The 25,471-nt window shown below is 43.2% G+C and overlaps 1 pseudogene; it reads right to left on the reverse strand.

Annotated features, from left to right (window-relative positions):
- The window catches only part of LOC102860072, a 50,759-nt pseudogene extending 25,704 nt beyond the window's left edge, over nt 1–25,055 (reverse strand).
- Nucleotides 25,056–25,471: the final 416 nt, after the last annotated feature.

The following is a 25,471-nucleotide window of genomic DNA, read 5'->3' on the forward strand; positions in this document are numbered from 1 at the left end:
TAATAATAATAAAAAGAAACTTAAAATCCTGTGGCTCTCGGGTGAAATTTCTTAATTGTCGAAGAATATTCTTTAAAAGACAGTAATCATTTGTCTATTTGCTATACTGAACAACTTGGAGTTGCTGTGATCCTGAACACTGTTCCATAGTTGTGCCAAATACCATAATGGTTACCCGTTATGTACAATAGTCGGATGAGCTTCCAGATTGATTCATGTCGGGAAGCAGAAGTGGTATCCACTTCCTAAAGTAGATGCCTCTGGAAACTCTACAAACTCTCTTATAAATGCACAGAAATGATGATAATTATAGAACAGAGTTCAGGTCATTTGTGCAAAGCTTACTCTGAGTTGTATTCAACTTGACAACACTTAACCTCTGCTAAGTGAGACTAGTGCTGCTATTTCTGGAGGAATAATCTTCCACTTTTTTCCAATTTGCTGTATGAGGTAACCTGGGTTTGCTGTGATACTTAGCCTTGAGCCATGGGGATATCAAATACCATAATGGTTTCCCATTGTGGACAGTGTTTGGTGGAGCTCCCAGTTTAAAACAAGTTGGGAAGCAGGAGTGGCATCCACTTCCTAAACCACATGCCTCTGGAAACTATAAACTTGGAGAAACAACAATAGCTATGGAAAGACATTAGGTCTTTTGTTCATAGAGTCACTATGAGTCGACATCGACTTGATGGAAATCAACAACAACAACATCCTTATTTATTGTCCATCTCTCAGATACATAGCAAATGACTGAAAAGATCATGGCCTGAATCAGACACACCTTAGTCCTCAATCTGACATAATTACTCCTCAATAATTTGGAGAGGCCCTGACTACAGTCTCTCCCAGAGCAATACGATTTCTGATCTCTTCACTGATCTCACAACCACGAGTGTTGATTGAATAAAAAAAATGAAGTCATTGACAATTTCACGCTTTTCTCTCTCTATTATGATGCCACTTATCAGTTTAGTGTTAAGAATTTTTGTTTTCTGGATGTTGAGATGCAACTAATACTGAAAGCTGCAGTGTTTAATCTTCTGCGGCTTGTGATTCAAGTCCTCCTCACTCTGAGCAAGCTAGGTTGTGTCATCTGCATAACGAAGATTATTGAAGAGTCTTTCTCCAATCCTAATGGCACATGTCTTCGTCACAGAGTCCAGCTTCTTGAATAATTTGCTCAGCATACAGATTGAACAGGCATGGAGGAAAAGGACACGACTTTGTCACACAACTTTCTAATTTTAAACCATGCAATGTTATCGTGCTCTGCACCACAGCTTCTTGGTCTAGGTATAGGTTGTGCACGGGCAAAATTAACTCTAGAATTCCCATTCTTCTCAATGGTAGCCATAATTTCTTATGATTCACACAGCTGAATGCCTTTGCATAGTCACTAAAGCACAAATAGCCATTCTTCTGGTATTCTTAGCTTTCTTTGAGGATTCATCTAACATCAGCAATGATATCCCTTGTGCCACAGCCTCTTATAAATCTAGCTTGAACTTCTGGCAGTTCTCTGACTATGTATTATTTTAGATAATCAGATGACTTCAAATGCATGGGAAGCAGTTTAATATACTATGACTTGGATCAGGGACACCTTAGTCTTGAAATGAACATTATTGCTCCCCCCAGGTTGTATGATCTGTGCTTTTGTCTTCAATCATATCACCTAGAGATTATTTCATCCATTGCTCTGTTTTGGAGCCAGTTTCTTGTCTCTTTCTTCAGCAATAGTAAGGTAGATATACCCTTTTCTTTCACATGAACCACATCAAAAGAACTAAGACGTCTCTCTCTGTTAGCGATCACACCAATTCCTCCCAGGTTGATTGTGTCTCAGAGTGATTGTGAGTGTGGAGCAGGTTCAGTGTCTCTCTGACGTCAACTGGATGCAGCAGTCAGCCATGCCAGATGTTGCAAAGGAGATACCAACAACCCAAGGCCCAGACATGTGTAATGAGTTGATAATTTATTAAATAGGAAGCAGCAGGGATTATCTCCTGTAAGAACTGTCTTAGTCATCTAGTCCCACTGTAACAGAGAAACCATAAGGAGATAGCTTTAGCAAACAAAGCTTTATTTTCCTAGTTTGAAATAGCTGAAAAATTCCCTGCCATGAGTCAGAACCTCCTTGCACAGGACCCTTCAGTGGGTTTTCAGAGTTTGTGATTCAACGAAGGAGACCGCCCTCTTTCTCTTGAGTTGTAGCTTGTAGATTTGAAGCTGCAGAGAGACGCCACTATGGGAAGCCAAACTTTATACCAAATATTATATGAAAACCCTTGTTCAGGAATTGAAGGAATTATAGATATATAAGTTAGGATTTCTCTTGTGGCAGATCCTAGAAAATGAGCTGTTTGTTCCCTGCAAGACAGGAGACAGCAAGGGGCCCCCTACAGAGAGAGTGTTACTTCCTGAGCTAGAGTTCACCCTGAGGCATCAAGGTTAATAGTTAAGGGTAAACCAAATTCTTGCATTTGTGAACCCCTCCTTCCTGAGTCAAGCAGAAGGATTTCAATAGAAAGAGCTTGGCTTCATTTGCATTGAATTCTCTTTGTGATTTACTTCCTGATAATTTCAAGAAAGACACAGAGAAGCTTGGCTTGGGGTCTTCAGTCGAGAACTGCTGACCCTCTCTCTGTTTTACACTCTCTGATCTATCTCATTCCTGGCTGTTTGTCTCTTTATTAATAATTATAAAATTATTCCATTCTTCGGGACCCTCGGTCTGCAACACACCACCTCTGAGTTAGCTGCACAGCTAGGATTCGGACAGCAGAGCTCCCTTACAGTCCACACCCGCTCCTCTCCCACCCCTTACAGCCTCATAGGTAAAATTCCCAGTTCCGGGTGCCAGCTCTAGGAGAACAAGTTCCTGCTTTCTCATTTTTGATAGAAAAAGATTTGTTTCCTTCAGCAACTGTTGGCTGAACATTTCTTGGTGATTTCCATATGTCCTGGCTTTCCCCTGTGTCCACCATCAGGACATTGACTCCAAATGGATGCATTCCATTCCTGGTGGTTCTTCCTTGATGGCACTGAGGGTCCCCTCTGTCCACTGTCTTCCATTCCCTCTTATCTCTAGGCCACAACTAAGGAAATTCAGTTTAGGGCTGAGATGAATGAAAGAGTTTTGCATTCCACCTTTTACAACTGTTTCATTTGTCAGGTCATGAGGCATCGTTACATAGTGGTAAGGAGTTTCTCTGTCAATTCTAAGTCACAGGTTCGAACCCATGAGCTCCTCCATGGGAGAAATATTGGCAGTCTCCTCCCAGAGATTTACTGCCTCTGAAAACACACTGGAGGGGGAGTTATGCATTGGTTTTCACTCAATGGTACATAACAACAGCAACAACGTTTTATATATTCTGTCTCCATACCTTTTCAATCTGTATGCAGAACAGATCATCCGGGATGCTGGGGGGCTGTATGAGGAGGAATGTGGCATCAGGATTGGTGGAACGTTTATCAACAACCTGCCTTATACAGATTACACAACCCTGCTTACTGAGGACCTGAAGCTCTTGCTGTAGAGGGTCAAGGGTGGATTGAAGCTCAACATCAAGAAAACAAAGATTCTCACCACTGGGCCAATTGGCAGCATCAATATGGATGTGAAGAGATTGAGATAGTTAACAGTTTTCGTTTGCTTGGCTCCACAGTCAACACTCTTGGTACAAGCAGCCAAGAGTATTGCATTGGGAAAGTCAGCTGCCAGGGACCTTTCTAGCATACTGAAGAGCAATGACATCAGGCTGGAAACTAAGGTGCGTCTGATCTGGGCTATAGTCTTTGCAATTGCATGTTATGCATCAGAGGGCTTGACAGTGACTAGAGATGATAGAGAATTGATGCCTTGGAGCTGTGGTGGTGGAGAAGAGTGTTGAATATACCATGGACTGCTAGGAGAACAAACAGGTTTGTCCTGGAGAGGGTGAAAACAGGCTGTTCCTTGGAGGCAAGGATTCTGAAGCTTCATCTGACATTCTTTGGGCATGTTTTAAGGAGGGACTAATCCTTAGAGAGGGACATCATATTTGGGAGAGTGGAGGGACAGTGCAGGAGAGGAAGACTGTGGATGAGATGGATTGATTCAGTGAGTGGAGTAATGGGAGTAGGTGTGTCAAAGACAGTGAGGTTGGCACAGGGTAGAACAGGGTTTAGGACTTTTATACATAGGGTTGCTATGAGTCGCAAGTGACTCGACAGAATATAACAACAACAACAACTTTATATTTTATGGAACAAAATTATATCGATGTTAGTGCCATTCTCATTCATTGCATCTTTCTCCTATGGAATAGAAATGGGCAGAAGATCCTGTGGCCACTTTTCATTTTTTCCTCCCTGCTGCAGCCCTTGGAAAGATGACAGATTCACTGTCCATGGTGCTGATGGTATGAATTAGTGATACCAGGACTTTGGTATTTTTCCTTTCTTCTTCACAACTGTGTATTGTTAGCCTGGTGGAGGATCACAAAGCCCAAAGTGATCACAGGTAGGTTTCTCTTTCCATAGATCAGTGAACGTTCTGCACACATTACTGCTGTCATGGATGTCAAAGTCAGAGAGCCAAGTGCACTGTGATCCAGGGTGGTTTGTGGTGAAAGTGATGATTCAAAAACCCCCAGAGAGGTTACTTCTCCAAACCCATGATGTATGCATGTTGCCCAAGTTGTCATTTAGGGTTCTATCATGATGTGGTTATTTTTACATTTGTCTCCTTCACCTCTTGACCGACAACTCCTGGCAAAGATAGAATAGTCTTGTGATCTATGGACTTCATGATTTAGCAGTGTGACCAGGTTTGCTTTTTTTTTAGAGGAATAACTGAAAATGTGGACTAGAGATCTGAAGGAAGGGCCAGTGAAGACCTTGCTGAGGTCTTGGACTTGGGCCCCTTCCTGGCTTGTTGTCTCAACAAAGTTGTACTGCTGACCTTGTGGATAAAAAGTTGTGCTGTCAACCTAAAGTCAGATAATTTGAATTCTCCACCTGCTCTGAGTGAGAAGGATGGTTAGTCTTCTCCTGTGTAATTTAGAACCTTTGAAAACCTGCTGGAGGTCAACTATGAGTCAGTAGATCAATACACAACATAATGACAGATGAAATTGTCAATAATTTAATTTTATTTGGTTGGATCTACAACCAACACCCATGCTAACAGCACTGAAAAAAAACAAACAAACACGTGTTGTACTGGGGAATTCTGCTGTCAATGTCTCCTACAAAGTCCTGGACAGCAATGAGATCAGTTTTGAAGACTAAGGTGGTGCCCAGTCCAGGCATTGACAGAAGAAGAATGGATGTCTTTGAATTGTGAAGTTGAAGAAAAGTATTACATATCTCATGGAGAACCATCTTTTGTATGTTAACTACATCTTAGAGGAAGTGTAACTAGGGAGATCCTTAGAGGATGGAATGGTGCAACTTCATCTCACAGCTTTGGACTTGCTGTCAGGTGAAGTCAGTCCTTTGAAAAAGACATCATATAATTGTTAGGACAGGAGTCCAGGATGAAGGCTACATAGCGGAGTGGACTTGGGGGGTGGGATTGAATAACAATGAATGAATTTTTTTCTTTTACTTTTCAGAAAGAAGAGCAAATTGGGGGGGGATGGTGGGCAGGGAGAGAGGTGCAACAGTGAATGAATGGAAATCCAAAGTCTCTGTAAACTTCCATTAAAATACATTTAAAATGAAAAAAAGAAGACATCATGTTGGTAAAAAAGGAAAGTTTCAACAAGATAGATTGACACAGCAATTTCAACAATGGGTTGGAAAATATCAGGGATTCACACAGGACAGTGTAAGACTCAGCTCTGTTGTTCACCAAATTGCTAGGAATAACAGTCAACTTGATGGTTGCTAACAACACTCATAAAAGGGTTCTGTGTGTTTCCTCTTTTATCAAGATACACAGATGCAGTATTGGTGGCTAAAAATAAAAAAAAAATGGCTAGAATGGTATCTGGAGAGGAAACTGCCAGATGTTCAAGCTGTATTTAGAAGAGGTTGTGGCACCAGGGACACTATTGCTGATGTCAGATGGATCCTCATTTGAAGCAGGAATACCAAAAGAATGTCTACTTGTGCTTTAGTAAGTATCCGACTATGTGGATCATAACAAATTATGGCTAACATTGAGAAGAATGGGAAGTTCAGAACTTCATTGTGCTCATGCAAAATCTGTATCTAGACTAAGAGACTGTGGAACAAACAGAGTTTGGCAACACGGCATGGTTTAAAATTAGCAAGTTGTGTATCAGGGTTGTAGCCTTCTTCCATACCTATTCAATCTGTAAGCTGGACTCTATGATGAAGAATGTGGCATCAGGTTTGGAGAAAGACTCATCAATAACCTTCATTTTGCAGATGTCACAACCTTGCTTGCTGAAAATGAGGAGGACTTGAAGCACTTGCTGCAGAAGGTTAAATAAACTAACTAAATAAAATAACAGCTGTCAATATGGATTGTTTCTCAGTATCAAGAAAAAAAAATCCTTGCCACTGAATCGATAAGGAACATCATCAAAGATAGAGAGAATGGGAGCGCTGGTGTCCTAGTGGCAAAAAGCTGCACTGCAATCTTGAAGGCATGCAGTTTATATCCACCAGATGCTTTGCTGGAGAAAGAGGGACAATCTCCTCCTGTGCCAGTTGGATCTGATTCAATGACACACAATAACAACAACAACAACAACAAAAGAGAAAAGATTGAGAATGTAAAAACACTTCATATTGCCAGGATCTGCAGTCAACACACTTGGTACCAGCAGTCAAGAGATCAAGAGACGTATTACACTGGGAAAGTCTGTAGTCAAGGACTTCCCCCCATTATTAAGGACGATCGATGCCAGTTTGATGACTAAGATGCTCCTGATTTTAGCCATGGTCTTTTCAGTCAAGTGCTAGGCATATGAGAGCTGCACAATGAGTAAGGATGACAGCAAAATTTGGTGCCTTTGAACTGGGATGCTGGAGAAGAATGCAGAATATTCCGTGGTTTTCCAAAGAACAAACAAAAAAATTGTTTTGTCTCCAAGCCAACATCCTAGAGAAAGTGCAGTAAGAGTGCTTCTTGGAGGCAAAGATGATGCAGTTTCATCTCACATACTTTGGGCATGTTGCTAGGAAAAGCGATTCCTTGGAGAAGGACATCATGCTTGGAAAAGTGATGGCAAAGGAAGACCCTCAACCGGGTGGATTGACACTGTGATTGTAGCAATAGGTTTGAGTGTGTCAGAGATTGTGAGGATGGCACAGGAGAAGAGGGTTCAGATCAATTGTTCATAGGGCTACTATGAGCCGTGCTCCTGTTCACAGCACCTAACAACTGTTACAACAATTGGACAAAGAGGAAAGTTGAGGTTTCTGGATGTGGTGATCTGGTAGCTTGGATTTGCAGACAAGTGATTTAATTTGTGAAGGGCAGTGTGTCATACGTGGATGATTAAGGTCTGTGCTTAAGACGACAGGAAGGAAAGGGCACTAAGAGCTGAGATGTGTTCACCAACCTTAGTTGCTCCTTAATGATCATCTTTGTGTGGATTCGAGATGGCCATTTCCCGGGATACTTGGGGTAATTGTCATTGATGTTAGGTGCCGTGGAGTTGCCTACAGCTCACAGTGACCTGTTAACAATGGATCTGAACCTGCCCTCTCCTGTGCTGTCCTCCTGTCTCGGATATACTTGAGCCTATTGTTACAATCACTACATCAATCCATCTTGTTGAGGGTCTTCCTGTCTTTGGTTGACCCTCCACCTTTCCAAGCATGAAGTCTTTTCCCAAGTGCTGGCCCTCCTAACAATACGCCCAAAGCATGTGAGGTGAAGGTTTTTCATTCTTGCCTCTAATGACAATCTTGACTGCACTTTCTCCAAAACATACTCTTCTCTGACAGCACATGGGAGAGGTCTCCAGGCTGCCTTGGTCTTTAGGGCTGTCTACGGACAATCAATTCCCTGTTCTCCTGCCTGAGCCTGGTTCACTTCAAAATCACCATTTCCTATGAGCATGGTCCTATCTCATCTGCCCCCCAGAGCATCTTCTGTCAGAAAACAGAAACAAGGGAAAACAGACCTGGAGTTTCAGAGGGTCCTCTTTATTCATACCCTTCACAGATGATTTACTGTGGTCACAGGTTCACTTTTCCTGGAAGACCCCCTGTGTGGTAGGAGAGATGGGAGATCTTTCCTGTGGTCCCACCGGGGCTCAGAGCAGTCTTTCTGGTTCTCCAAGCATCTCAGAGAGACTCTTCCTTTTTCCAGGTGTCAGGTTTTTCACATCCTCCCAGATCTTGATTCCCTTTTCTTAGAAGTTCCTGGAGGTAACTAAGTGGCTGCTTCTCTTTTTGGGTGGATCTGGTCATAAACGTTTGTGTCAGGTTTTAATAATTCCTATAAAGAAGACGATGATGACAAATAATATAAAGAAGAAAAATAAGCTCCTGATCATCTTGGAACTCGCTCTGATCCCACATTGGTCTTTTTTGTGTCAGATGGTCTTCACTGATGGAAGCTCTACATTCAGCCATCCCCTCTGTTCACAAACCCTGCCTGCATCTTCACGGCTATTTCCTGAAGTCAGAGCACAAGCAGGTGTGCGGTAGGGCAGGTTTCTGAGAGTGGAGCTGACACTCATGGCCCACATTCACCTGATAGACGGGAACGACTGCCAGGTTGGCATATAGAGGAGCCTGGGTAAGAGAGAGAGAGGATGATGTCAGGAAAGGGCAGTTAGGACAGGGGTCCAAGGGAGTAGGTTCCAGGGCCCCCGTCTGAAGGTTTCTTCTCCTGAGAGTCCACATCCAACCCTCCTGGTATGAATTTGGTAATTTCTCATCAGGAGGAACACATCACCTCTGCCCCACGAACATTAGTCTCTAAGCCTGTAGCAGAATACCTTGGATGTTCCTACTGCATTCCCATCCCTCAGCCTCGTTTACCTGGGATCCCTTCTTACTCTGCTGCCCCCAAGGATACCTCTGAATTCCTTGCTTGTCTCCACTTAATAGATTGAGTAGACAAATGTTTCAAGAGAGGGAGCAGTTAGTCCGTATCTGAGAAGGTCCACTTAGCTCTTGGATAGGGGAGGTCTGTCTCTTCTAGAAGGTCCACTTAGTTCTTGGATAGGGGAGGTCTCTTCTAGAAGATCCACTTAGCTTTTGCATAGGGGAGGTCTCTTTTCTGGGTTTTCTAGAAGAGTTCTCAGTCTTTCCTATGTGAGCATTGACTATTCTTCCCCTCTCCTTGGAGAAGGAGGCAGAGGAGGGATGGCCTTACCTGTGAGGCAGGACTGTTAGATTGACCATGACCTGGGGAACAGAGGCCAAGATTAGCACTCAAGGGTATAAAGGAGATCAGGAGCCTTCAGAGGAACTAGTATGTCATTAACTTCCAGAGACGCAGGGCAGAAGGAGCATACCCTGTACAGAGGCACTTAGGCCGTTTTAGGAGCATGAGATGAGCTAAGGGGGTAATGAATCCCACAGTTAAAGGTGCCATGATCCTCTGAATCCTTCTGTTCTGAAGGTACTGTGCTTCTCCCTGAAGATGCAGTCAAAGTTCAGGTGTTCTAGGGTGTGGTTGACAGGTTAGGACACTGTGGGGAGCCCTCAAGTCACCCAGCCTCTGGGACTAATGTGCACTCACCAGGGGTAGAATCTAGATGATGTTGATGTCCAGAGTTGCTCTGTCCACTGGTCCTAGAAAGGGATAGAGTTTTGTAATGGTTCAAGGGGAGGCTTTGGGGTCAGATCACAGAGGAAGGAAAGAGATCTCTTCCCTCCATCCATCACTATGGTGGTGAGAAGAGGAGCCCTAGAATGGGCACCTGAGGAGAATCTGTAAAGCCACGTTTCTCCTGGGCCCAGGGGGGAGGATCTTCAGGTTGATGCTGACTCAGGACAAAGCAAACCCATTAGGGACTCAAAATACAGGGAAATTGGTTGATTTGGATGAGCCCTGAAAATAGGATTGTGTTGATTTGAATAAACAATAAGGGTTCTGTTCACAGAGCACGAACTATCTCATAGGTATTATAAGTTTACTGAGTGAATAATGAGGCTCACATTATGTTATACTTGTGACTAATTTGTAGAAGAAAAGACTGTGAACACACAGTGTAAAGTCAGTACATGGTAAGAAAGCGTCCAGATGAGAGGAGCAAGCTGGATCTCGGGACACTGGGTTAGGGAAAGGAGACCTAGGCCTAGCATCTTGGAATTAGCATTTTGGAACCCAATTAATTAATTTGGAAGCAGGAGTGGCATCCACTTCCTAAACAACATGCCTCTGGAAACTCTCTGAGCTTTGATAAATGTCGATAGTTGGAGAGGGGCTTCAGTCCTCTTGTTCATAGGGTCGCTATGAGTCGTGCTCAACTCAGAGGCAATCAACAACAACAGCAATAAGACCTCCCTCTCCTGGCCTGGGATTAACCTAGGTGCTGAAATATGAAGTGAGGAGCTGTGTTGTCATACCCTTCAGTCCTGGTACAATGCAGAAAACACCCGACTGTGGCAGCCAGAACAGAGATGGCAGTCACAATGCCAACGATGGCTCCAGCAGAGAGGCCTCCATATCCTGACCCATAATCTGCAGTGGACAGAGGAAGAGAGAAGCTTGAGGTTGAGCCTCTGTGGCTTTGGATTCACTCCATTTCCGATGGTTTCTGGGAGGTGATGATATGCTTTGTTGTCATTGTTAGGTGCTGTGGAGTTGAATACGATTCATGCTGACCCTATGAACCACTATGAACAATTAGTGCTATCCACTGTGCTGTCCTATTCCATCCTGACAATCTCTGACATGCTCAAGCGCATTGCCCCAGTCACTCTGTCAACCCATCTGGTTGAGGGTTTTCCTCTCTTTCTCTATCCCTCATCCTTCCCAAACATGATGACCCTTCCAATGAAGGGCTCAAATCCCATCTCCCCATACAAAGGCATGTCCCATTTATTGCGGTGGTGGTGTTAGATGCCACTGAGTCAAGTATAACTCATAGCTACCCTGTGAACAACAGATCTGAACACTGTTGTGTCCTGTGCCGTCCTCATCATGCTTAAGTCCATTGCTGTAGTTACTATGTCAATCCATGTGGTTGAGGGTCTTTTTATCCATCATTGACCCTCCCTCTACCTTTCCAAGTATGTATCTCTTTCCAAGAAATCCCTATTCCCAACAACATGTCCAAAGTATGTGAGATGAAGCTTCATCATCTTTTACTTCAAGGAGCACTCTGGCTTCACTTTCCCCAAGTCATATCTATTCTTTTGGCAGTCCATGGGATATTCAATACTCTGAATATCAATGATATCAGTTTGAGACTAAGGTGCACCTGATTCAATTTGAGACTTAGGTGTGCAAGGATTTTTTCAGTCACTTGTTATGCAACTGAAAGCAGGACAATAAATAAGAAGGACAGGAAAGAACTGGTGCCTTTGAGTTGCAGTGTTGGAGAAGAGTACCGGATATTTATGGTGAGTAAGGTACAACTGAGACCTCTGAGGCATGACAGGAAGTGCATATGACTTTATGTCAACAATTATGACAGGATCATTATATGAGGACTCTTAGTGTTAGGATATAATATTGTTTAAGGTTCTCCAGGCGTGATCCCAGGCCTATTCACAAACATTCTACAGAGCCTACCACAGCAATCATGCTACAGATCAGAAATATGAAATGCATCATTTTGTTGCTGAGAAGATAGTCATTCATGTTTCACAGTCAGGGTGAGGGGATCACTCTTCTTTTGGAACCCAATTAATTCATTTGGAAGCAGGAGTGGCACCCACTTCCTAAACAACATGCCTCTGGAAACTCTTTGAGCTTTGATAAATGTCAATAGTTGGAGAGGGGCTTCAGGCCTTTTTTTCATAGGGTCGCTATGAGTCGTGCTAAACTCGAAGGCAATCAACAACAACAGCAATTCACTGAAGACCTCTCACTGATACATCCCAACATTCTTTCTCCTGATGGGGTCTATGTTGAAGTGTCTCTTGTCCTGTGACAATGTCATCTTTTTGTAAGCCTCAGGCTTTGCCCTACAAAGACCTGCCAGGTGAAAACTGCACTGTGTCTGGTGAGGCAGGTCATGACTACAGGCCCTTGTGTTCTGTGCCTGGGATGTTGCTGGTCCCAGTGGAGCGCTATGATACCAACTCCGTGTAGAAAGAGAGAAGGTGACTTAGAGGGACCTGAGGTTGTAGATCTCATTTTCTTATGAGATGCCAGCCAACTTACAGGCCCCAGAGTGAGTTCTGAAGGATTGCCCACAGTGTAGCCCCTTTTCTCTCTAGGAAGGAGGTGCAGGTTGCTGTCTCTCAGGACTATTTATATTGGAATCTCTTCTTTGATCTGTGTCCATGGACCTTGTCATAAGGCAGAACTGACTGCAGACATCTATGTGATTCTTATTTTTTTTTAAATGTTTCATTCATTGTTTTCACTCCCTTCACTCACTAAACTCTTTAACCCTGTGATTTCTCCCTCTCACCCTCAACTGCCCTGCCCTCTCCCCTTTGTCTTTGTATATCCATAGTGTGACTCTTTTATAGGCTCAAGCTGCTCTGAAAAAAATGGCAAAAAATAAGGCCCCAGGAAATGATGGCCCACCGATTGACATATTTCAACAGACAGATGCTGCCCTCGATGCGCTCACCAAGTTGTGTCAAGAAATCTGGAGGGCACTGACTGGAAGAGATCGTTATTTATTGCTATTCAAAAAAAAGATGATCCGACAGAGTGTGGACATTATCAAACAGTATCAGTGATAGCACATGTAAGCAAGGTTATTCTGAAGATTATCCAAAATGACTGGAAGAGCACATCAATAGAGAACTGCCTGAAGTGTAGGCTGGATTTAGAAGAGGCCATGGCACTAGGGATATTATAGGTAATGTCAGATGGATCTTGGCTAAAAGCAGAGTACCAGAGGAATGTCTGTCTATGTTTCATTGACTATGCAAAAGAATTTGACCGTGTAGATCACAACAAACTGTGGCTGAGTCTGAGAAAATTGAGAATCCTTGATTGTGCTTCTGTAAAACCTATACTTGGACTAGGAGAGAGTCATCAGAACAGAACAAGGAAACACTGCATGGTTCAAAATTGAGAAGGGTGTGTGTCAAGGATGTGTCCTGTCTCCACATCTTTTCAATCTATATGAGGAACAGATTGTCTGGGAGGCTGGGCTCTATGAGGAGAAGTGTGGCATCAGGATTGGAGGAAGATTCATCAACAATCTGCGTTATGGAGATGACACAACCCTACTTCCTTAATCTGAGGAGGACCTGAAATGCTTGCTCCAGAAGGTCAAGAACTGTAGTCTTCAGTATGGATTGAAGCTCAATATCAAGAAGACAAAGATTCTCACTGAAGGACCCCCGAACTGCTGGTCCTGTTCTGTCCTGAGTGGACAGCGAAGACCCAAGACTCCAAGACACAGACACCGGCTTGATGCAACAGCAAGAGATAAGAGGTTTATTGCGGAGCTCCAGGCAGACTCTTATCTCTGGCAAGAGATAAAGGAGCCGACCCCGAGCAGACAAAGTTGGGTTTTTTTATACACTTTAGGGGGATACAACTGAGTATCAGCTTCTCATTGGGTGATGAAAGCACAATTTGAATTCATTGGTTCAGTGTTCGCTCAGGGTTTACACAGCATTTTTGCACGTAGCACTTGCGGCAGTCACGTAGCACATGTAGCAGTTAGATAGATCTTTAACTATATGGTGGTGTCACAAATTCTTAAGTATACAATGAGTTCAAACTCTAGGGCAGTGGAAAAGCACAAGATACATTGGTTATCAGTCGGGAAACAAAGGCACCTGGGTTATCAGTTGAGAAACAATCTTTGCTTGTTTGCTCTGCCCTTCTGCTAGCTATTCTTGAAATACTGTTGCCCTGGATACCTGGGTGTGGGGCTTTAAAAATTCCTGAGTTTAACTTAGCTGAGAACTATAGGGACTATTTTAATTTCAATCTTTTCAGAGGGAACCCTCTCTACACACCCCGGGCTGGACTCAAGGTCTGCTGTGAGAAATAACATGCAGTGGGAATAGTCTTTGGGGATTTAGGACAGAATCTGGGCTATGTATGTCCCTAGGAGAAACAAACCAGAAATTAATTAAGATTTCCCCCTCCCCAGGAAAGGAGACAACTCTGCACCCCAGAGCTCAGTGCTGAAATTCCAGGGAAGTACTTACCAGAGACTGTGATAAACTTGGAGGTGGTCCTGGTGAGGCCGGTGGAATTGTTATGCACATAGCAGGTATAGTTTCCACCATCTCTCACATTGATGTTAGGGCTAACATGGTTTTGTGTGGCTTGCTGGTAGGTTCCATTGATAAACCACAAATATTGTGCAGATGGGTTAGAGGCTGCTTGGCAGGAGAGGTTGAGAGTTGTCCCTGGATGGTAATAGGAGTCTGAGGGGGAAATAGTGGGGGTGTCCGGTCCATCTGGATCAAACAGAATAAAGCCATGTTGTGCTGTATCCAGAGGGAAGGGAAGCTCCCACTCTGGTTAAGGCCACTACAGCCCTCTGAGTCTTGTTTTCAAGATTCCCATGCCAAAACCCCCCCTTGACGTTACTGAGCTTGATCACCAGAATATCAGTTAATTTCTTCTCATAGGTAGTGACCATGAGCAATTCAATGCAAGGTAGGGCCTCCTCTCCTCAGCTGGCAGAATGCCTGCCTCTGCCCAGATTCACCTGTGAGAGCCTATCATGGACAGCCTAGGTGTTTAGTGGCTGAGGGTCCATGTACTTGACCTGGGAGGACTGATATGGGCTTGGAGTGTGGATTTGTTTTAACAGCCTGTGCTACATGGGAACAGAAGTTACTCACAGAGGACATTCAGGAAAAATAGGCCACTAAGGACGTCACTCACTGGGTTTCATATTCTACACTGATAGTATCCAGCATCACTCCTTGTGACATTGTGTATAGTGAGAATTCTCTTGTCCTGGGACAACTGCAGCCTGGCATGTTCTGGGAGGTTCTGTTCGTTGATCAGCCACAAGTAAGATGCATTCTGAGGCTTGAGTCCACACATTAATACTGCAGAGTCTGTGCCCTCTTTGGGGTTGGAGTTTTTGCTGGTGATGGTGGGTTTTGTTAACAATGCTGCAAGATAACAGAAAGATTTTTCAGTATAGTATCTTTGATCCTGCAAAATTGTCTTTCAATCAGAGTTGGCATTATATCCCTCTTTGCTAATTTGGCATTTTAAAGATATCAAGCAGGTTTTTGTAGTGCAAGATACTTGTCTGACAATTAAGCTCACAGAGAATGTAAGGTCTGCCTACCTTCTTCTATTTGTGGAAAAAGCATAGATTTTCTCTAATGTGTTTTAAATAGCCTGATATGCCTGTAGGACTGGGCTCTGGGATCACCCAGTGCCTCTCCTGGCCTCTTCTATGACCAGGTGATGCTTGAACATGCTGAAGTCCCCCCAGGTGTACTGTTCTATAAGGCTCAGCCTTGTTTTGTTTCCTCTAAACCATAACTTTCTGTGCCATGACATTATAGGTATAAGTAACGATGAGATTTTTCATTGTCCTTAAAGCCAGGGATATGGTGCAGACTGACCTGAAGACTAGATGTCATGGGCAGCAATTGCATCCAGGAGACCGGGACTTCACCCAATGGTCATTTGTGATCTGACCGTGTGATCACACATGGGCTGGTAGTTCCTGGTGTTTGATGGTGACTGATAAGAGGCCACGGGCTCCATAAAGTGCAGAGCTGAGTCCATGGGATGATTAGGAAGGTTGAGGGACCAGGCAGGAGCTGGCTGGGGTGGGAAGAAGAACCGTGTTCCCTGTCTTTGATTGTTAGTGTCCCTTCTCCCATGGCTATGGGCAGGTAAGGACCATAATTATCTTTCCTGATATACATGTGGATGTTTGATTCAGAAGTGTTATTAGTTTCTCAGCAGGTTGATGAGTTTGCTAAGGACCTGGCCCTTGTTGTCCCATTTGTTTGCATTGGATGAGGATATAAATTTGATTAAATAGTCACATTTATTCCTATATGAAAATTATTAATGGTTCCAAGATGTAAGCCTAATTCTGGAGCGACATAGCTCAAGAGAACAGGAGAAGATCTTGGCAAAGTTTAAAATTCAGCCAGATCATTTTATGGTAAAAGGAAGTTCCTAAGTCTATTCCAAGAAGTTCCCTTCTTGGGAGGGGAGACACAAGGATCCTGCAAAGGGAACAAAATTGACAGAGCACAGTTCTGAGATATGTCAAAGTAAAAGGAGGAAAAACATAATATTATTGGAAATTATGGTTTGTGTTAGTCAATTTAGAAAATAGGTCCTATCAGCAATTCCCTAAGGAGAGGCAGAAAATGGGCAGGAGTCTCAACAGAGCCATGATGAATGTTTCTTTTTTTTAACCTAGTTATTTCAGTGAAGTGGCACCACCAACACATATAACTAGAGTTTAATCAAAATGGTCCAAACTGACCAAGTGGTGGCCTGATTAAAGTTTTTCACTTTGCACCAGCAATGTCTGAGACCCCCTAAAGCTGTACATGTATGCAGTCCAGTCTTGTGGTATGTTCCTTAAGGCTTCTCCTTACAAGAATATCCTCAAGATGGTTATGGATGATACTTCTCATTGTCCTTAAATCTAAGGAAGTAGCTTGAAGCCTGGGGGGGACTAGGTGTTATGACTAGGTAACATTCAGGGAGACCCAGAGTAAGCCTGGTAGAACTGAAAGGACAGAGGCACAAGTATCTCCCATCAGAGGGAATTCACCTCATGACAGAGAAGTGCTAGGAATACGTGTGTGTCCCTGTCAGATGGAAAGTAAACATAGTCAACATCACATGATCTGGAAGCTCCTACCTAGAGAATGAATGGTCTCAGAACCACTAGGGACTGTCAACCTCACTCCAGAGAGAATGATCCTTATTTAAACACATAGGAAAAGGGTTAAATATGCCTTTATATTGTGAGAACTAAAGATTTCTTCACTCTTTGTCTAACTCCATGGTTGGATTAGTGTGAAGAGGAAAGCAGAGAGCAAATGAAGGAGGTGCAATCTGGGTGCTTTGCATCCCTTGTGTCCGATCCCTGTCCCTAAGGTGAACCCCAGACAGGGATGCAGTGGAATCTCATTTTCCTGGTGCCATGGATACTTTGATGGTGACGGAGCACTCCCAGGACTTGCTTCCCAGAGTGATCTTTGTCCTTTCCTATTGTCTGAAGGGTGAGCCTGGTCAAGGTTGTTGAATAGTCACCTGTCAGCAGAAGATTAGAGCAGGAGAGTCCCAGTAGGGACACAGCAGGAGTAAAACGGGGGTCATAGAAGAAATAGACAGAGCCTGTGACACTGAGAGGTAGGGGTTCCAAGCACTTTAAAGACAGGTGTCAAAAGTCCTGTTGGTCCCTAAAGTGAGTCTTAGATGACTGACTAAGCACAGTTAATGTTCATAAGGCCAAAGAACTGATCTGTAGCTACTGACCAACTTCAGAGCTCCAAAACTCAGCAGCCAGTAAATTGTGGCCCTCAGTCAGCTTTGGCCAGAATGTCAACATCACTTTTGGCTATGTTGTTGTTGTTGTTGAAATGTGCCACTGAGTTGACCATAACTCATAGCACAATAGCTCTGAACCCCAAGCCAATCTCACTGTCTCTGACCATCTTCTCCCCAGTAAGCCCAGTTACTGTGTCAATCCACCTCATCCAGGGTTTTCCTCTCTTGCCTGTCCTTCCACCTTTCCAAGCATGATGTCCTTCTGCAAGAACTGGTCCCTCCTGGCAACATGCCCAAAGTATGTCAGATGGAGCTTCAAAATACTTGCCTCCAAGGAACAGCTTGGCTTCATTCACCCTCTTCAGGACAGACCTGTGTGTTCTCTTGGCAGTCCACAGTAAGTTCAATAGTCTTCTCCAGCATCAAAACTCAAAACCATTGAGTCTTTATCTGTCATTATTGTCCAGCTGTCCAATGCACATTCTTTTCTTTCAGCCAAAATCCATCTGACACTGGCGCAATGGTGTCCCTAATGCCATGGCCTCTTCTAAACCCAGATTTTATTTCTGGTAGTTTTAGTAATTTTTGGATAATCCATTTCAATTTGAAACCTTGGGACATGGTCTGAGATAAGGTCTTCCTGGATCTGAGCTTTGCTGTGAGGTTTCCAGAAACCCTTAGAGCCAAGACTTGAGGCCCGGACTGGACCAAATCCTTTGGGGTCTTACTCAAGCCCATAGTGATTTGACTCCTCTTGCTGTGTCATTTCAGTCAGACTTTGCTCTCTGCAGTAAATTTTGGTCTTTGAGAAAGGATTTTTTAAAAATTTGCCTAGTATTTGTTGTTGTTTGTGTGTACTTGTAGAGCCAGAACTGACCCATAGCTGACCCTCTGGGAGGTTTTCAGAGGCAATTAGTTGCATGAGAGGAGATTGCCCATCTTTCTCCCATGGAGCAGCAGGTGGCCTCGAACTGCTTGCCTTTTGGATTGCAGTGCAGCTTCTTGCCACTAGGCCACCAGAACTCCTGGTATTTAGTTACCCATAATAGTTTCATTTCGTTAAAATTATTATAATTGTATAACACCACCCAGTGGGTGGGTCTTTTGTTTAAAAGTTGATTTGGTCCTTCCTGAGAGTCTCTTGTTTGGAGCTTCTTGTCTGAAACAGCTGGATTTCAGAATATTAGTTGTTGGATTTGATTAACAATTGGAGTAAGCTGACTGGTAGTTTTGATTTAATTAAACTGATTAGCCCTATGGTCTTGTGTGAAGAATTGATTGCTATTAGAGCTACACACTTACAAACTAAATTGGCAGTTTGTTATGTTTGAGGAGAACATTATTATAATTGGTACAACACTTGTCTCTCAGTTTGCTGTACTGAGATAACTTGTCGGTTACTGTGATAGTGAAAACTGTGCCACTGGAGTGTCAAATGCCATAATTGTTACCCCATCGCGAACAGGTTTTAATAGAGGTCCCAGATTAAGACAGACTAGGAAGCCATCTACTTCTTAAATAACAGGTCTTTGAAACCCCTATGAACACTAGAGGAACACAGGTAGTTATAATGTTAGAGCCCAGATTGGAAGTTAGTTGACATGAGGAAAATGGTGATAGACAGTGTTTAAGAATTGGAACTGCAATGTATGTCACCTGAATGTTGGAAAACTGGAAATTATAAAAAAAGAAATAGAATTATGCAACACTGAATGGATTTTTTTTTAAAGTGAACTGGAGGGGTAGGGAGAGAAATGTGCAACAATGAATGAATGAAAATCCAACTTTTCTGTAAACTTTCATTAAACTCACAATTTAAAAAAATGGAATGGAATGCAATAACATCAAAATACTAAGCATTTATGAGATGAGATGGATCAGCTTTGGCCACTTTGAATCAGACAATTATAGAGTATACTATGTTGGCAATGAAAACAGAAGAATGGTGTTGCATTCATAGTAAAAAAGTTGATTTCAAGTTCCATCTGAAATATAGTGTTGTGATATGATATTATCCATAAACAAACAAGGAAGACCTATTAACATGACTATTATTAAAATATACACTGCTCCATCTAGAGCCAAAGAAGAAGAAATTGAGAATTTTTACCAAATCTTGCAGTCTAAAATTCACTGTATATGTAATTATTGTTGTTGTTATGTGCTGTAGAGTTGTAGACAACTCACAGCGACCTTATGAATGAAAGTCTTGAACACAAAACTTTCATCTTTCCCCCAAGTTCATAGAGTTCCAGGAAGCAAGGTTTTTTTTTAATGGATGCCCCTCTGGTTTCCAAGCCTGTTTTATTCGGGAAAGATGTGTTAATGATAACTGATGGCTGGAATGCAAAAGTTGGAAACAGCAAAGAAGGAATAGTATTTGGAAAGTATGGGCTTGATGATAGAAATGAGGCTGGCAATAGAATTTTCTATTTCCTATGATTTATTCATTGCAAATACCTTTTTTAAAAAGACACAAATGATGACTTTACACAGGGTTCTCATGTTATGGGCTACATAGGAGCCAGATAAACTCTAACTGTGGAATAGTTGAAAAAGCTAAACATTGGCAGTTAAAACAAGGCCAGGGGCAGACTGTTGGTCAGACCATCAGTTACTTATATGCAAATTCAAATTGAGGCTGAAGAAAATGAAAAAAAGTCCATGAGAACCAAGAAGTGATCTTGAATCTATTTCGTCTGAATTTTAAGATCATCTTAGGAATAGGTTGGAGACATTGAATACCCATGATCGAAGACTGGGTAAGTTCTGGGATGATATCAAGGATATCATTCACAAAGAGAACAAAAGATGATTACAAGAATAGAGGAGAAAGAAAAAATCGAAATAGATGTGAGAAGGGACTCTGAAAATTTCACTAGAGCATCGAGAAGCCAAAAAGAGGGAAACTATGCTAAAGTAAAAGATCTGAACAGAAGATTTCAAAGGGCAACACGAGAAGACAAAGCAAAGTATTATAATGGAATGTGCAAAGAGCTGGAATTGGAGACTACAAAGGGAAGAACTTGCTGTGCATTTCTCAAGCTGAGAGAATTGAAAAACAAATTTAAATCTTAAGTGGCAATATTGAAAGATACGATAGGCAATATATTGAATGACCCAGGAAGCATCACAAAAAGATGGAGGGAATGCACAGAATCGCTGTACTAAAAATAACTGATTGACATTGAAAAATTTCAGGAAGTAACATATAAGCAGAAGCCAATGATAATGAAGGAGGAAATGGAAGCTGCATTGAAGACACTGGCAAAAATTAAGGCCCCCGGAGTCGATGGTATACCACTTGACTTGTTTAAATGAACAGATGCAGCCTTGGACGTGCTCACCAGTCTATGCCAAGAAATTTGGAGGACAGCTCTCGGGACAACTGACTGAAAGAGTTCCCTATTTGTTCCCATTCCCAAGAAAGGTGATCCAACAGAATGCAGAAAGTATTGAACAATATCATCAATATCACATGCAAGCAAAATACTCCTGAAGATCATTTAAAAACAGCTACAATAGTACATATTTAGGGAACTGCCTGAAGTTCATGCAGAATTTAGAAGAGGCCGTGGCACCAGGGATATCATTGCTGATGTCAGATTGATCCTGGCTGAAGAAAGAATACTAGAAGAATGTCTATTTGTGTTTCATTGACTATGCAAAGGCATTTGACTGTGTAGATCATAACAAGTTATGGCTAACATTGAGAAGAATGGGAATCCCAGAGCACTTAATTGTGCTCATGCAAAACCTATACCTGGAGAGCAGGGAAACACTGCCTAGTTTAAAATTAAGAAAGGAGCACATTCTGTCTCTATACCTATTCAATTTGTGTGCTGAGAGAATGATTCAAGAAGCTGGACTCTATGAAGAGGAAAATAGCATTAGAATTGGAGGGAGACTCATCAATAACCTATGTTATGCAGATAACATAATCTTGCTTACTGAAAGTGAGGGGAACTTGAAGCCCTTGTTGCAGAAGATCAAGGAATGCAGCCTTCAATATGGATTGGATCTTAATGTCAAGAAGACAAAGGTTCTTACTACTGGACCAATAGGCAACATGGTGGATGGGAAGAGATTGAAACTGTCAACAACTTCGTCTTACTTGGATCCACAATTAACACTATTGATAACAGGAGTCAGGAAATCAGGAGACATATTGCATTGAGAAAATCTGCAGTTAGGGACCTCCCCAAATTATTTAGGACTCAGTTTGAGGACTAAGGTGTGTCTGATTCAGGTCACGGTTTTCTGGTCACTTGGTATGCATCTGAGAACTGCACAATGAATAGGAACGACAGAAGAATTGATGCCTGTGAGTTGTGGTGTTGGAGAAGAGCATGGAACATACCATGGATGGCCAAGAGAACCAATAAATATATCTTGGAGAGAGTGCATCCAGAGTGCTCTTTGGAGGCAAGGATGATGACGCTTGACCTCACGTACTTTGTGCATATTACTAGGAGGGGCTGTTCCTTGGAGAGGGACATGCTGTTTGGAAGGGTGCAGGATTAGCAAAGGAGAGGTGGATTATCAGCCAGGTGGATTATGACTGCCGCGATGAGGTCTAGTGTGTCAGGAAGTGTTTAGATGGCACACGATAGGACAGGGTTCAGATCTGCTGCTCATAGGTTCTCTATGAGTTGTACTCGACTTGATGGCTCCTAAGAAAACAACAGAGAAAGCAGAGAGTACCAGAAGAATGTCTATCCATGTTTCATTGACTGTGCAGAGACATTTGACTGAGTGGATGCCAAGAAATTGTGAAGAAGAATGGAAACTTTGAGAAGGCTAGGAATCCAGCCAGGAACACCTGATTTTGCTCATGCAAAACCTATTGGGACCAGGAAGCAATCGTCAGAGCAGAGCAAGGAAATACTGCATGGTTCAAATCAGGATTGTGTGTGTCAGAGCTATGTCCTGTCTCCATATCTTATCAATCTGTATGTGGAATATATCATTCAGGAGGCTAGACTTTATTAGGAGGAATGTGGCATCAGGATTGGAGAAAGACTTATCAACAGCTTGTGTGATTCAGATAACACAACATTGCTTGCCATAACTAAGGAGAATGTGAAGTGTTGTAGGAGGTCAAACACTGCAGTTTTCAATGTGGATTGAAGCCCAACATCAAGAAAACAAAGCCTCTCACCCCTGGGCTAATCGGAAGCATCCCGATTGAGATTGTTCACAATTTCAGCTTCTTAGATCCACAATCAAATAGCAGTTAGGGTACCAGCAGTCAGGAAGTCAAAAGATGAATTGCACAGGGAAAATATGCTGTCAGCAACCAGTACATAGTGCTGAAGAGCAGCTATATCAGTCTGAAAACGAAAGTGTGTCCGATCCAAGACATGGTCTTTACAATTACTTGGTATGCATCAGAGAGCTGGGAAATGACTAAGGATGACAGAAGAGGAATCAATGTCTTTGATTTGTAGTGCTGGAGAAGACGATTGAACATACCATGGATTGCCAAGAGAACAAACAGGTCTGTCTTGAGGAGCGTGAACCAAGTTGTTCCTTGGGGGCAAATTTTGAAGTTCTATGTAACATAATTTGAGCATATTGCCAGGAAGGATAATTTCTTGGTAAAGGACATCATGCTTGGAAAGGTGGAGGGACAGCACAGGAGAGAAAGACCCTGGATGAGTTGGATTGACACAGTAACTTGGGAGAGGTGTGTCAGAGACAGAGAGATTGGCTCAGGAAAGAGGACAATGCAGTTACTGTTTGTAGCATCGCTATGAGCTACAGTTGACTTGATGGCACCTAACAACTACAAGTACATAGAAACATCTACTGCAGTTTCCCCAGGAAGAAATTTTTATATAAAGACTCAAGCTCTAACAGATTGCATACGGAGATAACGACACATCAGAGGGTCCAGGCCAGTCATTCCTGACCTTAGAATAAACTTCACCCTCTGTACTACCCCTGTTCCGCGGATGTCACAAATTACTCACGGAAGGCAAGGATGTGTCCAGTAGATATTTCAGACTGTATATTCTGGTCTACCACCTCGAGTGTGTAGGGTCCTGGGTCCTCCAGGCTGACATTCCGGAGCAGCAGGGATGCATTAGAGTAGATAGTCTCTCTACCACTGTCGGCATCTCCTGGGTTAGTTGTTTGAGTTGATACTGAATAAGTGACTATTGGATTATTATGTTCTGTACCGCCAGATCTGTACCAAAAGTAGAATGAAGGACTTTCTGACAGGTTGTGGACCAGTAGAAGAACATCCTCTCCTTGGACAGCATGGGTTGGCACTGAAACAATGGTTGGTTGGGCTGTGATGACTGGGCTCCTGAAGATGAGAAATGACACTAGGAGGGAAAAGAGAGAAAAGAATCAGCATTTGGACAATTATACTGGGGTGCGGAGGTGTGGTGACGGAGCCTGAGCTCGTGGATTGTGTTTCTAAACATCAGTGTTACTTCTGTGTATTTGAACTTGCTATTTCCCCATTTCCTGATGGTCACTCCCAAGAGTGTGCACATGCTCACTCACTGCCCTCAGTGATGCTCACCCGCGAGGCTTCTTCGGAAACGTCCTTCCTGACATCTACAGATTCTCCGGCTGCACTTGCAGGCCTGCCCCTGCTCTATGTCTTCACAACACTTATCTACACCTGACACTGCGCACAGATTTATTTACTTGTGTTGCTTCCCTCCTGCCTAAATGAGAGCTGCATGAGGGCAGAGACATTTCTCGTCGTCTGGTGTACCCCCATTGCCTGGATTGCCAGCAGATACCTACGGGAGGAATCCGTGAAGGTTCCTAAGCCCCTCTTAGTGCGACAGTTTACCAACCAATTTCTAAGAACGAGAGGAAAGAGGGATGTTTAAAAAATCTTAAGACATGGAGCTCTGGTGGCCTAGTGGCAAGGAGCTGCAACTACAATCCCAGAGGTGCACGGTTGGAATCCACCAGATGCCCTGCCGGGGAAGGAGGGACAATCTCCTCCTGTACCAGTCAGATCTGGTTTGACGGTACACTCACACAAAAATAATAAAATAAAATAAAAATCTTAAGACATTTCCCAAATGTCTCATTGAGACAAATGCTTGGTATTGTTGTAAATTCTTTCCTGTAACCAGTTTACCTTTGCTGTTTTTCTCTCTAATACAATCACTTGACCCATAGCTTTCCCTTGAGTGGGTTTTCCAAGCATCAGAGCTCCTGCAGACCTTTGGACTTGTAGCAGCTCCTTACTTACTATGCCACCGGAGCTCCCTAGTTTTTGGTTTAGGAGTGATTAGTTTGTGAAACGTGCCCTGAGGGAGGCTTTTACTCCCTCTTACTGGGTCTTGTTTGAGGACATCCTGAGTGAGGGCTTTCCTCTTTTTCTGTGTTTTCTCTATTGGAGCCTCACAAGCCAGTTGCCACATCTTTGTCCCCCTCAGGAGACCCCCGAGTGTCTTAGTTCTCTCATCCTCCTGGCCCTGGGAAGCCAACCCCTCTCACCTGTGAGTAGAACCCCCTGCCAGGGGAAGCCCCTTCCGTAGGGAGCAGCTGGGTGGGACTGCATGGTTTCTGCTGGTCACTGTCTGCTCACTCTGTGGGGACAAACAAGTGTCTGGTCTGCTGTCCTTCCACCTGCTGGGGCTGGAGTTTTCTCAGATCATGTGGGCCGGGGTGGGGCCTCTCTTTCTCTCCCCTTTTATACTTGGCCATAAGTTCCTTTCTCTCACAGCCTACATTTAGGCTCCCTGCAAACTTCTTCTATCTCTTCTTTCTCAATCTTGATCTTGTCCGTTTTCCACCCTGTCCTAAACCCACTCTGATAGCTTGAGTGAACTCAGCACTTGTGGCCTCAGGGTCCTGGGCTGCGGAATTTCCCAGAGTTCTAGGTCTGGATGCATAGTCTGTTCCCCTTGCACTTTCTTCCATCTGCACTTGAGTTTTCCAGGATCTATATGAGGATCTCTTGTCAGTGTAGATTTC

Source organism: Elephantulus edwardii, unplaced genomic scaffold (assembly GCF_000299155.1).
Source record: "Elephantulus edwardii isolate Elephantulus edwardi_28Jun2011 unplaced genomic scaffold, EleEdw1.0 scaffold00302, whole genome shotgun sequence".
In the NCBI taxonomy this organism is placed as follows: domain Eukaryota; kingdom Metazoa; phylum Chordata; class Mammalia; order Macroscelidea; family Macroscelididae; genus Elephantulus; species Elephantulus edwardii.